Source organism: Excalfactoria chinensis, chromosome 1 (assembly GCF_039878825.1).
Source record: "Excalfactoria chinensis isolate bCotChi1 chromosome 1, bCotChi1.hap2, whole genome shotgun sequence".
Lineage (NCBI taxonomy): Eukaryota > Metazoa > Chordata > Aves > Galliformes > Phasianidae > Excalfactoria > Excalfactoria chinensis.
Window position 1 is genome coordinate 104,511,956 of NC_092825.1, and position 17,028 is coordinate 104,528,983.

A 17,028-nucleotide genomic window follows, 5' to 3' on the forward strand; every position below is an offset into this window, starting at 1 on the left:
TTAGTGTGAGATGAGGGGATGAATAATCATCCAAAAGATCTCTAATCTTAGAAACTGAGATATTCAGAGCAGGAGAGTGACACACTTGAGATGGATTTTGAAGTAATTCTCAATTTGCAGATGATCTCCCATACGCCAGATTGCTTGCACATAGCTAGCCATTACGTTCTGAATAGCCTTTTGAGATCTGTGTTGTGAGAACAAGCTGGTGTATCAGTTAATACATTAGTTTTAATCTCAGATTAGTTTGAGATTAGAGTATGGCTTCAGTGGCCTACCAGGTAGGACACGTTCTTTTATGTACAAAAAGTGCACACCTTTCAGTATCTGGAAATGCTGAGACTTAGCCAAAGCAGGTGTGTGCTGCTCTCAATCTGCTGCTGCGAAGAAGGGCTGTGCACTGGGTGTTGTGCAGGGAGGAGGGCTGTGGGCCTTTCTGGCAGCTCGCAGGTGTACACCAGCTGCTGGCTTACATCAGGTGGAGCTGGAGGGGGGCCCAGGAGGTGTTACCTTCCTTGCTCTGTTCTCATTCCTGACAGATGTAAGCCCAGCCTGCCTGTGAATGCTTCTCACAATTGTTCCCCACCCATATCCTTATTCATGGTGTGACTGAACGCTACCATCTTTCCTGTATGAGAATGCCTGCTATTTATTTACTTTTAAAATGTCTCTCTGGGTGCACTTCAATTCTCTTTAAAGCCAGCCTGCTACAGCCATGACGAGCAGACCACCCCTTTACAGACTGCATAGCATTTCAAGGCTGTGGCTGCATCCTGGCCATCAGTATCCCTTCTCTACTATGGAGCTGTCGCCTCATTGCTGCAGCTGCTTCTCCTCTCCAACTGAGCAGCAGGTCAAGCGTGGATCTATGTAGGTGTAAAAATAGCTGGCACCTGCTCCACTCACTCTCTTGGCTGGGTTGAGCCATGGCCCTACTACCTTTGCTGCCAGATTTTGGGCTGGCAAGAGCAGAGAGAGCTGTGGGCAGGCTTCCTCCACCTGCTGCAGGTGGGCTAGCTGCAGCCCCCCAGGAGGGCTCTGGAGTACAGGTGTATTTAACTTCACCTGTTTGTGCTACTGAATGAGATATGACAGCATCGTGGTGAGTTCCATCACTGCCTGTTCAGGTCTTATCTGTGGAAGTTCAGAAGTTTAAAGCTTTCTTTAAAAGCCTTTTGGGCAGTAAGTAAATCTCCAATTAGGCCTGCAAATGCTTTATAATAGATTTTATATCTAAAATGCTGTTTGTGTTCATTAAAATTCTTAACTAGATTGCTGTTCTACATCCTTTTAATTTCACGTGTGTTTGAACCATCAATAGTGAATAAACAGCAGTGCAGGTAGTTTTGCCTACTCAGGAGGAGTGGAACAACAGCTAAGGATGATCCATCAGCTGCCACTCAGAACTGTGCCTGTCTCCTGCTAGCAGGTTGCTGGTGCTGATACTATGGGTGCTTTCCAAATACTTCGAAGCTTGAAGGGTCTGCAGAGTGTGGAGGCAGAAGGTCATGTGGGAAGCAGTAAGGCGGATGAGGAATGGTATTTGGGAGTATTTATAGCCAAGCCAGCTTGACTCATGACCCTAGTGGCAGTCCTTTGTAAAAAGGGACTTAGTGTGGAGAGGGAAGAGACATCTGTAGGGCTGAGCTCAGAGAGATGTTTTGTGCCTCTAAGGGGCCTGGAAGGATATGTGTATGGTCTCTGAATTGCCTAGCCTGGCTGTGACTCATTTTCCTGCTTCACAGATGGGGAAAATAGACTTCCATGCACTGCAGAGGGATAGCGGGACTTTGTGTGTTGGCAGTGGGGAGAGGGATCTTCAAGGGACATGCAGCTTTGTGTGGGACCAGCTGGCATCCCACGTGGCCTGTTGGTTCCCAGAGCCCACTAACCCATCTCTCTGCCCATCTCTGTGCAGCTCTAGCTTCCCAGTGGAAGGCATCCCAGTATGGACATGGGTCTGTTCCCTTTACTAGCCTTGTTGACTGGCACAGAGGGTGGCTGTCTGGCAGGTGGGACAGCCAGCAGAGCCCAGTCAGGGCTAGCTGGGAGCTTTAATTCTGATGAAACTGATGCTTCACAAACTCACTTTCTTATTAGGACCACTCGAAACTTGAATACATATAAAGATATTTCTGCCAAATACTAACTGCAAGTCTCAAATCCCAGAAGACAACTCCTTCCTATCAACTTTATCAATGAATAAGAAACAGTCAATTTGGAGTACCTGGAAAGTCTGCTTCTGGAAGATCAGAGCAGAAAAAATCAGTGATCAATTTCTTCTCATTAATGTCTAATTATGAAGAATTGTGTTCTGGGATTTTTTTATTTTATTTTATTTTATTTTTATTTTTTTTCCCAGACTGAAGGCCACTAAAAGATAAACAGGGCTAAAATCTGTCTACAAACCCAGTGAATACTGAAGAAAATGTTGGAGTAACAGGAGAAAAGCTTGCACAACCTTAGCAGTGTGCTAGAGGTTCCACCCTGAAAGCAGTAACAGGACCCTTGGTCCCAAAGTTTGAGGCAGTGCACAAAATGAGAGCAGAAGTGCAGCATAATGGAAGGAAGGTGCCGCTGGGAAGGTCAATCAGAGGAATACAGCAGAGGGTTTTTACAACAATATTTTTCATTATAGGCATTATATATATATATAATAATATATATATATTCCTGTGTTTAAAAGGAGAATAAAAATCACTGAGGTTACTCTGAACATGACAGACTTGTATTTTGCCGTACAAAAAAGTTACACCTGCAATTAAATATCCATTTGCTTTACAAAGTATCATTTAGGTCTTCTTTTACAGTCTATTGCTTTCCAGGAGCCAGTTTGGGTAACTCTTTTATAAATCATGGGTGAGCTTGTATCCACATTTGGAATGTATTCACAATGCATTTTTCATTAATAAACCCAACTAAAAGCCTTGTATACCAAGCACTTCCAAACACAGGGAAATACAGACACCTAGCCTGAGCCTATTCAAATTTCTCTCGCATATCCCCTCTTTTGTGCTGTCTTTCGTCTTGACTTCAGTCAGCATTTATTCACTGCAAAGCCTCAGACATAACCGATCTCTAAGAAACTGCAGATAAATTATTAGATTTCTTGTGAATAAGGTAAGGCATACTTACCTTAATTCAGCAATGGTCTGTCATAGTTGTTTCAGACAGGTATAGCTTACAGAGCAGCTTGCCTAATACTGTATGGCCATAGTTTCTTTTTGTGTATATCATATCTTATCATGGAATCACAGAATGGCCTGGGATGAAAAGGACCATAATTATCATCTAGTTTCAACCCTCTTGCTGTGTGCAGGGTTGCCGACCACCAGACCAGGCTGCCCAGAGCCACATCCAGCCTGGGATGGAAGCTAGGAGTGAAACAGAAGTTTTTCAGCTAAGCACTGTAGTATCACATAGACATCTGATTTAACTTGCTGAGGACTCACCCTGTTTCTGTTGCTAGGATGTCTCAGGTACTGGAAGTCTTATAGCATCTTTAATCAAGAATAATTCAACCTCTTCAGCCTAGACCAGAACTGTCTAGCAAATCTTGCTGCTTTGATGTCAGCCATCACTTGCTTCTCCAGATATTATCAGCTATTGGTGCTGCAGAAGGGATCGCGTGCATATCCTTCAATCCCAGCAGTTCACAGGAATCTCCACCAGAATTTTCCAGCTACCCTAAAAGAAGCCAAACACCCAAACATAAAGAAAGCATTACAAGAATGCACGTTTATCAGAAATTTTAAGGTTGTCAATTGAGTTGTCAACTGGGGCAACTAGGGTTCAGATGTGTATTCCCAATCTGAAGCAGTAATCCCCAGCAGAATGGTAAAACATACAAGAGAGGCCAGTCATGTTTTAGCTGCCATATTTGGATCTGCTGGAGGATGTTTAACCATCAGAGCTCTGTCTCCACAGGAAGATGTAGACAAGATTAGACGTAACTGCTGCCCAACCTTACTCAGGATGAACATAGAAACTGAATGAGGCAGGAGACCACAGATAAAGATATCTGCTACATTCTAGTTTATCTGTTCCCCATCTTACAAAGAACCTTAAAGCTGTAAGGTTTGGTTGCAAGTTGTACTGGTGTCAATGGTTTATGGGCTGGTTTGGCCCAGTTACGTGATGAGCAGGGTGGGGGGGACCCATGGACCCATGCCCTGGGAAAAGGAAAAGGGGAGATGGGCCTAAAAACAAAACAGCAGCAACGATCTGAGGAGAAACAAACTAATTTACTAAAGAAAACATTGGAACATAAAATAACGCGTTATAATACAACATAACACAATGTAATTAGAATTGATGCTAATAAATCCAATAAAAATGAGAGAGAGCGTACAAAAACTGAAGGCCTTACTCTAATGCTGAGGTGAGATGTCTAGCCAGGCCGAGCGGAAGGGAAAAGAGGGAACATCTCATGATATGAGAACAGTTTCATCCTTCCCTCTGAACAGAAAATGGAAACAGAATAGCACAAAGTCCTCTGGGTATGTAGTATGTAGTTCTTCTGTTCTGAGAACTGGGTACCCAGTGGATACATTCAACTCTGTGTCCTGTACACCTTGAATGCTGGAGTGCTGAGAATATTTTCAAAGCCTGAGATACCGAAGTAGCAGATGGAGACATGGTTTGGGGAGTTACCGTATTGCATTCAATGCAAGGCATGATGCAGGAGAGAAACTGTATAAGCATTTAAGTTCATGCACATGTATATTTAATTGAAAGAGGTTCTTTTTGAAATGGGGAAATATAGATATCAAACGTAACTTTTTTTTTGTGCTCCATATACTGTACAAATGTTTATGATGAATCTTGGCAGACATTCAAGCAGTAATTTGATATATTTCCAGTTCGTGGTTATACTTAAATAGATAAATAAGTGGGAGAAGATAAGGATCCTAAATGGAAAGATTCTCTTACTTTTCTCTTACTTGGGGTCTCAAGTATTCATGCAGTCCAGTACAGCAGAAAGTGTCAGACCAAACTTGCTTTGAAATCCCGCTCTCTCGCATAACGCTGCCTTGTCTCAATATTGAACCAGATATTTTTCTCCTACCAGTTGCAGTGTCTCATTATGGGAACTTTGACCTCAATATTATCAGTTCTAGTAAAATGCCTGCATGAGAGGAGCTGTACACAGTGAAAAGGCAGAGATCCCTCTGAAATGCCATGAAGGCTGTGCTTAAGAATTACTCCAAAAGCCGAACATTTACTTGTTCCAAGGAGCAGCTTGGCTCCAGCAATGCAATTTGTTGAACTGTAGCATGCTTTGTTGCATTGGTTCTGCTGGCTGATTGCTGTATTTGGGAACGCTGGGAAGCAGGATTCGAATATTTTTATGCAAGCTTTTATAATGCACACTTTATATTACTGTGCTTGGCATGTGAAGGCTTTAATGTAAATTATTTTGCTAAAATTACTATTTTAAATTAGGAGATATTTGTTTGCCTCCTTGGCTTGCAAGTAAGCTGAGTTGAGCTATTTTCAGTCTTCCCAGTAAATCTGCTTTATTTCTTTATTTTTCTTCTGTAAGACACATTCTGTACCACTTGCCCCACCTGCTCTGTGCACCAGCTGCTTTTGGTATTTGTTTCATAGACCCTTCAATGACTGTTTATCTAAAGTAGTCCCAAAATAGCGTGAACTATAAAGAAGAGATGTTGTATCATAGTGCCCTTCTGACAAGTATCACAAGGAACTCCTTAAGCCCATGGGTTTGTTGTTCTGAAAGCTTCATCAAGAGCATTGCTATTCTGGTTTGGTTCCTTCTGAAACTTACTCCTGGTCAGCTGATTCATTTCTTTTCTTTTATCAGTAGCCTTTTTGGCTCTGATAGCTTATTCCCATTCCTGCCGTTTATTGTCTTATAGGGGCAAATGCATCCACTCTAAACCATTTTGTTCAGGTTGTGCATGCAGGTCACTGTGCATACTCCCAGTGTGGAAGCCCTCTGTCAGACTCTCTTATTTCTAGAGCTTCCTTTTTGAACACAGGTGGTCTGTCTTGTGCAATATTCCAAATGGCATTTCATCAGGGCTTCCTATGTATTTACTTCCTGTCTTTGTTAGAAAAGGTTTTCTGGATATATCCCAGGATTGGAAGTGCATTGCTGCATCTAATCACCTGCATCTAAGTAGTGACTTGCAGCCTTTTTGTGCTAGGATCAGCTAGCGCATCCAGGCCTGTCTGCTCCTGGCACTCACCAGCTTCCAGCATCTGGCTGGGCTTGCTTGTTTTACATGTGGAGCTGTGCGTGTGTACTAGCAACTTTCCGTCTTGCTTGTGTGGATCCGGCCTTTAGGACTGTGGTACCTGTTGTATGACAACTCAGTTTGTATTTCTGTTGAATTTCCTTTCCAACTTTGTCATCATCTGCTGTTATTTTTTTATGTAAGCCATCATTTGGTGAAAATGAACCAGCAAACTGATATTGTTTTTTGTTTAGTGCATTTGTTAGTGACTCACAGAAAGTCTGCAGCTTTTTCTCTCCACACTGTTCTGTCACCATCTCTCTTGGGCTGGATCCTTACTGGTGTCAAAGGTTCAAGTGACAGGTCTCCAACAAGTTTACTTCATGCAACGCCACATAGAAAAATATTACTTAATGTTTTTTGGAAGTCCAGATAGCTGAGAATCAATCACAGAATGGTTTGGGTTGGAAGGGAGCTCACAGCACACCCAGCCCAATCCCTGCCTTGAGTAAGGCTGCCCCCCACCAGCTCAGTCTGCCCCAGGCCCCATCCAACCTGGCCTTGAGCACCTCCAGGGATGGGGCACCACAGTTTCTCTTGGCAGCTGTGCCAGCGCCTCACTGCCCTCTGGGGAAAGAATTTCTGCCTAACATCTAACCTAAATTTACTTTAGTTAACTTTATTTTCAGTAATCTCCCTTCAGTACATCCGTCATGTCCTGGTGTCTTTCTAGATTCATGTTTTGTCAGTCTTTATGAAAACCTTGTGTGCAATTGATGCTACATTCATGTGGCCCTTTCTATTCAGAAAGCCAAATTACATCCTAACAGTAGTGATTTTAAAATCTTGAAAGGAATCTGCAGTTTCCATATTTGGAGAGAATGCGATTTTTCTTGATTTGAAAATAGTCGAATTTGAACATTGAGCAGTTGTGTTTTGTTGGACAGCTTTCAAGAGAGAGCTGTAGGAAGTGATGTAATCCTTTAAAATGCTTCCCTGGTCATCTGTTTGCCTTGCCTCTAACAGAAACAGTGGAAGATGGCACCCTTTGCTCCAAAAAGCAACTAACACGTTTTGACATAAAATTGGCCTTGGGAAGTTCGCCAGCTCAGCTGGACTGGCAGTGATGCCATTAACCGTGTACAAACCTAAATCTGAGGCAGAGCATTACCAGCTTGCTGAATGGCTCACTTACAGTTGTTGATGTGATTCGATGTCAGCAGTGTGGCTGCACAAAGTTCTCTGAAGTAGGTCAGAGTTAAGCAGTTTTCGAATGGTGTAAGGTGCAGGGTAAATATTCAGGTTGGATATTAGGAAATATTTATTCTCAGAAAGAAGGGTATGGCATTGGAACTGACTGCCCAGAGAGGCGATGGAGTCAACATCCCTTTAGATGTTCAAGCACTGAAGAACATGGTTAGTGGGCATGGTGGAGATGGACAAGTCACTGGATCTAATGATTGCGGAGAAGTCTTTTCCAACTTTAATGATTCTATATTCACAATATGAGCCTATATGCCTGGTTGTCATTTCTGCTTCTCTTATACAGCTGTCACAGAATTCTGCGGGTGTCCAAACAATGGAGTTCTGGTTACTTCCAGTATCAGATGTCTGCTGGGCATTCTCTTAGATGCATGCATTTTCATGCAGGCCCTACATCCTGATTAAAATCAGACCTGATTAAAATATCACCTGATTTTTGGATGGTCTTATGTGGAGCTGGGAGTTGGACTCAATGATTGCTATGGGTCCCTTCCAACTCAGGATAGACTATGATTCATCATCTTTAAACTCTGGTAAAAGTAGTGGTGGGTTTGGGAAATGTTTTGTGATTACCTGAATTGCAGGATAGATGTTTGGATGGCTTTATTGTTATCACTTATTTTTGAGAAGAACTGGTTTGCAATCTGTTAAATCTGGTTTTATTGAGGGATGTTCTTGGTTTGTAGTTTTGATCCGTAGATTTCTACATAAACGTTGCATATAGTTTGCAGGGCTTGTGAAATCAGACAGCACGCTTTAAACAAGCCACCTCTGGGTAAAGTGCATCTCTAATTACTGAGACTAAATTATGTGGAAAGTGAGCTTGCATCTGAAGTAAAGCTTCAGTTCCGTAAATCTAAAATTAAATAATGATTAACTTAATTGCTTCAAGATCATAAAAAAACCCACTGTTAATAAAATATAGGGATTAAGTGTGTGTTTTGAGAATAGATAATTGCTTCTGCTTCATTTTCAAATAACTTCTATGAAGATGGGATTTTGTAGGTAGAAGAAATACACTTTGTTATGCTTATTAGTAAAGCTAGGAAAAATAGGTTAGTTCTTCAGTATGCAAAGCCCTTCTCATTTTGAATAGAAGCTGCGATTTCACTACTAAATAGAAATTGAACACATTTACTTTTAACTTCATAGATATGTGCCAGCCAGGCCTTCTGAAAGTAAAGATAGTTGATGCATGTGGAGCAGAGTGCAACATTAGTACATGGGAAGAGGGACAAAGTCACCTTTTGGTTTTGTTTTCTCTTTTTCTTTGCCTAAAGAAAAGCGAAAGACAGTTAACATTTATAGGGAAAGTTTGAGCTAACGAATGGGTGAGCGGGGTTAGAAGCTCTCTGCTATTTGCATCGTGTTTTGCTTTTAAACAAAATATTTTTACCCTCATTCATTGAAGAATATCTTTTTTGCTTATAGGCAAATGAGAAGGCAAATCTCTTGAAACATAAGCAGTGGTACTTTCCTGGAGGGAGGAGATGGGAATTCTTCTGTTGCTCTGAGTGTTGCCAGGTGCCAGAAGTGGTCCACAGTGGTGGTGGTAAGAAAGAAATCTTCCCCACGTTTTTGTATTTGTGTTTTGTCTGTAGCAATTAGATGCTTTTAGGAAAAAAAAAGGGGAGTGCACATCTCGTTTTTCTCATAGATCTCTATGGATTGCCAGGAGAGGCATCAAACATCTCCCACTCTTTGAATTTAGTTTAGGGAAACCTGCGCTTCAGCTTGGTGTGTGCTGTAGAATTGACTCTTGTGCTTTCATGCATGCTGTACATGCTGGTATTAATGGCAGCAAAGACTCAGCCACAGATAAACCCTGATGAGGGCAACTCCTTAAATGCTAAATAATTTCCTCCCTCCTGAATTGTACTTGGAACTGTGGCCTTAATGTGCTTTGAAGTGCTTCTTACAGAGTTCCTAGAAGTCTCTTGACAGCTGAGTCTGAAGTTCATCTTAGACTGGGCTGCCTTTAAGCCAAACAGCCTTTAAATTTTGCCTGGTAACCAGATACAAAAATGTTTCTTTGTGGTCTCTCCCCCATAGAAGGTGGCAGCAAAAGTGAAAACCTGATGAGATCCCACTGACAAAGCAATAGGACGGAGATTTCCAGGGCAAGATTTTAAAAATGGAGTGGCTAGTGTCAGCTGTTGACATTTTAATGATGATCTCTGTGATACTCTGCCCCCTTCATGGGCTGTCAGTGGCTTTTTTATATAGGAAAGTAATTTAACTCTGGTGATTTTGCAAACACACAGTGTTGCCTTGGTATTTTATAACCTTTCAAGGTCTATTATAGGACAGGTCATCTCCCACAAAACTTTCATTTCTGTGAGAGTCCCTTCAAAGCTCAGTCTCACAAAGCAATGCATACTTATCAACTACAGTCTGTATGCACTCCATGCAAAGGTATACCCCGTTTGAAGTTGCTTTTTTTATCCTGCTTTAAAGAGAGCAGTTGTCCCAGATCGTATTGGATGGACAAATTATCACTTCTGCAAGCCCCACATATTCTTGGATCACAATTAGCCATTCTACCTGGATCTGGTTAATGCTGACCATCTGCAGCTTTGGTGGGTGAGGGTCACAGATGAAACAGCCTTGTTACGCTGTGATGGTGACCAGCTGCTTTCAGAGCTGATTCTGCAGTTTTTTCCTGGGCTTGTTGCTGTGTAAAAGCAATGCCACAGAAATGCACCAAAGCCTGTTTTTATGTGTTTGCTGCTTTGTAACTTATTTTTCAGTTTTTATGGCTGCAATTTTTGCTTTTTTTTCCCCCTTTTTTGTGTAAAGCTTGAAAAGGCCATCAATGTTGAGTGCTAGCGAGAAGCTAAGATATGTTGGGGGAACAGGGTTGTATGAACTGTGCATAGCTGGTGAATTTTTAAGCTCTGTTTCTGTTTGGAGAAGAGAGAATCTGGGTTTCTCTTACCCAGCCCTGCAGACAGCAAAGCCTGGTGTCTATGCCTTACATAGTACGTGCCTGACTCTTTTATCTCAGGTCAATAGAGCATGGAAGGTTCTCCTGAAAATGAAATGTCCCAAGTGAGGCTATGCTGGAAGCTGCACAGGTTGAATAATCCCCTGAATAATTCCTTCAGCCTTCGCCTTCTTGATTGTTCAGATAAACACTGAGTGAGTCGATATATATTAATATGGATTAGAGAAATTTCACTGAGAGCTTTTCAGTGTCCCAGTGGACACTTCTGACGCAGAACAAATCTCCATTTCATGAACAAGAGCACAACTGGTACCAACGGGCACACAGTTGATGAGGTGAGGGAATGAAGTGCAGGGAGACTGAATTATGGCAGCGCTTCTTCTAATGGCTGTCCTTTCTTCCTGGGGCTTCTGCGTAAGCAGAGGTCCTGTAGGTATCACCTGCTGGTTTTGTCCTTACAGTGTATCATCCTCAGGGATATATTTTCCTCAGTAATGACAGTCACAATTAGAAGAGTTTCCTTTAGTTCAAGCAAGGAGAGATGTAGAATACATTGGAAACTGTTTACATTCTCTGTTTTCATATTTGTTTTATCAGCATTAAGAGGCAGCTTCAAAGCCTGTAAAGCAGAGGCCTCTACTCTGGTAGGCTCTGAAAAGCTGCTACCAGGGACATGTTCCCTACTGTTAGTCTGGTGTAGGATGATATTTAAGCCAAGAGTCTATTTTGCACAACATGAAAAGTAATGTTCTTTCCCATCTGTTTTTAATAGATAGCACACTGAGCTGGGACATTGTAAAAATAAAGAAGGAATAGTTTTCCTTGGTAGTTTAGAAACACTTGAGTAGGTTGGGTTGTTTTTCAGTGTTGGATTTTTTTGTTTGTTTATTGTATGAGTTATTGCATGCAGCTATTTCAGTATGGAGAGAATATTGTTATCACATCTTTCACTTGAGTATGTCTCCCCTAACTATTGAGCCTGCATATAGGAGAGAGGCAACAGAAGGTCAGCTCTCTTCATTTTCATTTGAAAGAAACAAATGTACCAGCTGTGTTTTGTGAAGCACTCGGTCCTCTTGATATTTGAAAACAGTGGGACTACGCCACAATGTTTTGTTCCATTGGAGGCTGAGAGAAAGGAACAGCACTGTCAAAAGGTGTTGGCTACCTTGGGATCAGGACCCTCCACTGGTCAGTCCTACTAGCGTGGTCAAGAACCAATTTGAGCACAGGAAGATTTAGGGGAAATCAAAGATCCATAGGCTGTCTTTGGTAATTGCTGCTCCTAGGAGCAGGTGTCTAAATGCAACTTGAGTCCTAATTAAGGTTCTTAAAATTTGATTTATATGCTTCTTAGCCTCTTGCAAAAGGCTTCTTTAATACTAAGTTTGCTTTAATGCCCAGTTCATTTAAAATACATGCAGCATGGACCTGGAATATACAGGCAACTTCCTTTGTTTAGCCATCCTCTGACTACTGAATTCCTAGTCAAGCTATTTATTTTGGGAGATAAAAATAATCCAAACTACAAATGCTTTGTAGGACGTTATAAAGGCATGTTTTTTTTTTAATAATTGCTCTGATAATATAAGCATTGTATTGGGAGCAATTGTTTTTGTGTGTTCAGTAAGTTGTGAAGGCTACACATTTAGAACATCTTGGTAGTATTTTCTAAAGCAACAGAGAGTACAGGTGGGAATGTGAATGCAGTTGCAGCAGACATTATTACTTTTCCATGTAAGCAAGGCCAATTTTGTCTCAAGGCTCTGCACCTTCATTGTCTTCTTAAGAGAGTCTCTGTTTCTGCCATGATTTTGAGGTTCATGTTCATTTGGACCAGTGGCCTGATGCACAAATGTGGTATGGCCCAAGATTGAGAGGTTGAAGTTTGTGCAACTACATATATCTGTGACAGAAAATGGCTGGTAAATCATAGAATCACAGGGATTGGAAGGGACCTCTGGAGATCACAGAATCCAACCCCTGGCTAAAGCAGGTTCTCTGCAATAGGTTGAGCAGGAAAGCATCCAGGTGGGTCTGGAATATGTCCAGGGTAGGAAGGCCACCTCTCTGGGCAGCCTTTTCCAGTGCTCTATCATTCTGACAGCAAAGAATTTCTTTCATATGTTTGCATGGAAATGGAACTTCCCATGTTCCAGTTTTGGCCATTGCCCCATGTCTTCCAGCTGTACACACTGAAAAGAGCCTGGCCCCATCCATATGACTCCACCACTTGAGGTATTCAGAAACACCGATAAGATCCCTTTGCTGTCTTCTGTTCCCCAGGCTGGACGGTCCCAAATCTCTCAGCCTTTCCTCATACAAGAGATATTCTGAGTGCTTCATCATCTTTGTGACCCTCCACTGCACTGTAGATGATGCCTGTAGTGGCTGGACTGCTTTAGCAGTTGTTCCAACATGGCAGAAAACCAGTGTGTATGTATAGAACAGCAGCTCAGACTGCTCTGCTGTGCTGCTGGGCCTGTCTGGCAGTGGTTTAGCAAGTCATTTCTGGATGACTCTCAAGGAAGATACTCCTTCCCCCTTCCTGAGCTTCTGCCATACTCAGTAAGGAATCATCTTGATGCTTTAGATCTGTATCTGAAGAAGGCAGCAGAAGGGCTCATACAGAGAACCATTTCATCCTGCAATTCCTTTTCTTTTGTAGAGCAGGTATAGCAATGCTGCTTAGTCTTGTGACGTGTATACCTCAGAGAAGTCTGTATTATTAATGTCTGTGAGCAAGCATAGTGCTTGGGATTACATCTTAGCTTAAGATATTTCTTGTTTTTACAGGTCAGGAATGAGTGGTTGCTGTAAAATTTATTCTATCATTAGAAAGTCCAGAAGAACTGTGTCAGAAAATAGGTATTCCTTTATTCATGATACCTAATGGGTGGTGACTTGACAAATCAAGAGTGCACTCTCAGATTCTACATATACACAGTTAAGACATAAGTATGTGATATATTTCCTGGAACTGGCTTACATATTCATTCTTCTCCAAGAACTCATTAATATATGCTAATATATGCTAATATCATGTGAACATGTGCAATACAGGCCTTCAGATGTCAGAAGACTGCCGACTTCATCCCTTTTATTTCATCTTCAGCTTAATCACAGTGACCTTTGGCTGATCTTCAGCTGTTTTTCCCCAGTTTGACAAATTTCTATTGCTTGTTATTCCATAATGAATAACTTTTTATCTTGGTATTCTATGACTCAAAACAATTTATATGAAACCCAAGAAGAAGTCCTTGCGCCTGGTGGATACAGAGAAGCTCCCAGTATATAGCATATAGATAAAAGCAGCCTGTTGTGGCTTCAGTGAGGCAAGGACTGTGGAAAACAAAACCATCCACATACTGAGCAAAGCTAAAGCTGAACTGGAACATTTTAGAACTAACACACACCAATTCCTTTTGCTAAGCTAAAAGCAAAGGGTAAATGTCAGTTGGATATCAGGAAAAACTTCTGTACAGAAAGGGTTGTCAAGCACTGGAATAGGCTCCCCAGGGAGGTGGTTGAGTCAGCATCCCTGGATGTGTTTAAAAACAGTTTGGATGTGGTGCTCAGGGACATGATTTAGCAGAGGGCTGCCTTTAGCTGTTGGTTAGGTTGTGGTTGGACTTGATGATCTTTAAGGTCTTTTCCAACCCGAGCAATTAATATATTGGTCCTTAAAATAATATGCATCGATCCCAAATACTCAGACAGCCTATATCAATACAAGCAAACAAGAGGGCATGCTGACCCTAAGTATAAATTGAGTATGCCTCTAGGAGTGCCTGGAGTAGGGACTCTTGAGAAATCAGTCAAACCAAGCATCTAAATAAGCTTCCAGTCGCCTGAAAGTAATGATGAACGTGGTTACAGAAATATACTTTTCTTATTAATCCAGAGAAGTTTCAATTATTACAAATATTTCCAAAATTTGACTGCTTATAATGGAGGTAATAGGAATATAAATAGAATGAAACAAAATAACTATCTCACATTTAATGGGCTTGAAAGTGAACAGTGTAGTCTGCGGACTTAAGAAGCAATTATAGATTACTGAGTAAATAGCATGAAGGTTCTTGTAATATATCTTGATTGGAGAAATATTGATTCTTTTAGATTAGTTTGGTAATTAGAGCAGTTTGTTTATTCAAAATGAAGCTAGCTTGGTTTGCTAGACTCACTGTCTGTAAATGTGTTCTATATGAACACAAAACATTGAACTGCAGGCAGTTGTTAATGTCCTTGAATATCTGATTTTTTTGCATATAATTGCAGGTGAGCTAAGGATTATTCTAGCAAATAAAAATGAATCATAAGAGCATAAATGCTGCTTCTCAAACCATTATGCTTTCTGGCTGAGGAGCTTCAGAAGAGCAGTGCCAAGCTAGAACGATGGCATTCCAAAATCAAACATGGCATGCAGGCTCTTTTAAATGTAAGGCTTTGGTACAGTAAACACCTCTGTTTACTAATTAGCTTCTGTTCTTTTGAATGTTGGAGAGAAACTTTTGGCTTGGCGGTCCATCTGTTCTGAAATGCTGCAAGCTCCAAGAGAAATGGTTGCCTACTTTTATACTGCTAATTTCACCTGACACTTTTGGTGCTTTATAACTCTATCAGGTAACAGAAAACAATCTCTGCTCCAGTGATGCTGTATATCTCTAACAGGAGTGGTGGTGATGGTGTGGTTGTAATGTAGAAATTTCCATACACGTGATTGCCCACCTTGCTTGGGTTAGGCTATTGAGAAACCTCACACAGTGAGATGAGAGTCAGTGCTGTAGCACCTGTAGGGCTGAGAAGGAACTCACAGCCATCGTTAAACATTGTTTTGTAAAGATCCAGTCTGAGCTATTGTGCATGACATGATGATAACAAGAGCAGAGAGCATCGGTGAAAACTTCGGTGCTTTTACTGTCACTTGTGGAGTAGACCTTGAGCAAAGTAGCCCTCTGGAACAACAGAAGCATGCATTTCTAGTGGACTACTCATTTCAAGTATCCCTAGTCTTTGGTAGAAAGACAATTAAGTTACCTCCCTCTCCAACATTGTATTAAAAGGCCACTGTTGGGAGAAAGGTAGGCAGAGAAAACTGAATCATGAAAACGCTAAAAGGTCCTTGATTTCTGATCTTTGCTAGTGTTCAAAACCTGTGTGTGTTACCGTGGAAGGAGATAGAAGATTTTAAGACGTGGGAAGATCTACAAACATTCCTTTTTGGGTCTTTCTCTCACATGGGTTTTAAAACATATCAGCTATTATGCCGAACAGCTTCTATAGGGTGTCCCAGCTGAATAGCCAACACCAGTCCAACCTTTTAATGGCATACAAGCCTTCCACTTCCAAGTTAATTTTTTGAATGAGCAGAATACTGTATTTATAAAGTGTGCTGGTTCTAATTCAGAAAGATTTCTCCATATGTGAAAACACATTTCATGTTTATGGAGTTCAAATCCACAATCAAAACGAGGTGTCCAAGTGTTTTGTTTGTTTGTTTCTTCTTTTGGTGGGTGGGTTGTTCTTTGGTTGTGGTTTTGGCTTGTTTTTCTTTATTTGATTTCATTTACACAGAAAAGGCTGTGTGGTGTGTGGCTGCTGACAGTATTGGTATTCAAGCCAGAACAGGCTGGTGTGATCTTGTCGGAGAACACAGAACAAAAAACTTTGCCCAGCATGTATTTACTTTTGCTATCAGTCTGCTTGATAGCTTGCTCTATCTTTTTTTGAAAGATATCTGTCTTATGTATATGCAAAAAGAGAACTGACTACAGGGATAACTATGAATTCAGGCTGATAACAACATTGTGAAATATTTGTCAATAAAATCACCTGAAAGAAGCCTAGCTGTTGGGTTGGGTTGGAATATACTCCTGATGACAGCTGAGGTGGCAGGAAAGAGAACAAAAGTTGGATCCTGTACAATGCAGAGGGGAGTGATTTGACTTATCTATTACACCACTTTTCTTGCATTCTTCCCATTGGTCTGTAAATGACAGTCTGTACAAAGTAACATTGCACTGAACAAACTACTCCATGGAATCAATCTCCCCAGTACAATTCTGTGTGCCAACTCAGCTTGCATGGGCTGACAGAGAAGCTGTTCGGGTTCTCAGTCTGTTGTTATTCCATGCCACATTTTTCACCTATTATTATTTCACCTATTATTCCTTCATGGCTCTAAACAACAGAGTTTTATGGGAAGCCCTGTGAGTGACAGTTGATCAGCAAAACACCTACAGTTTCTGTGTTTGGTATTTTTATTCCTTGTCTCTCTTGCTACTGAGATCTTCCAAAGCCAAATACTTCAGAACAACAGCTTTCATCTTCCCTCCTTCTCCTACGTGCTCCACACCTCCTTCCCAGGTTGAACCCCTTAGAAGCTGTGAGGAAGTATCACTGTGGCTACAATCATAAAATAAATCACATTGCTCCTGTCTTGCAGAAAATAGTGTTTTCTACCTAAAATTTAAAGCAAATGAGAATTTCTTGAAAAACGAACTTACAATTTCTTCCCAATTAGTGTGCATTACATCAAAGAAAAGCTTTGAACTTGAGTAGGGGAGCATACAGTGTTGGCTGAGACTTTAGCCACAGTCAGAAGCTTCTCCT

The 17,028-nt window shown here is 41.3% G+C and overlaps 1 protein-coding gene across 4 annotated transcripts in view; it reads left to right on the forward strand.

The window, feature by feature from the left end:
- AGPAT3 (1-acylglycerol-3-phosphate O-acyltransferase 3) overlaps nt 1-17,028 on the forward strand; it is an 89,963-nt gene that overhangs the window by 30,988 nt on the left and 41,947 nt on the right. For 3 of the 4 annotated variants that reach the window (XM_072335026.1, XM_072335007.1, XM_072335018.1), the window contains exon 2: nt 8,898-9,018. The exons of the other annotated variant lie outside the window; for it this stretch is intronic. The gene's annotated coding sequence lies outside the window, so the exon portion shown is untranslated. The remainder of the gene's footprint in view (nt 1-8,897; nt 9,019-17,028) is intronic. 4 annotated transcript variants of the gene reach the window in all.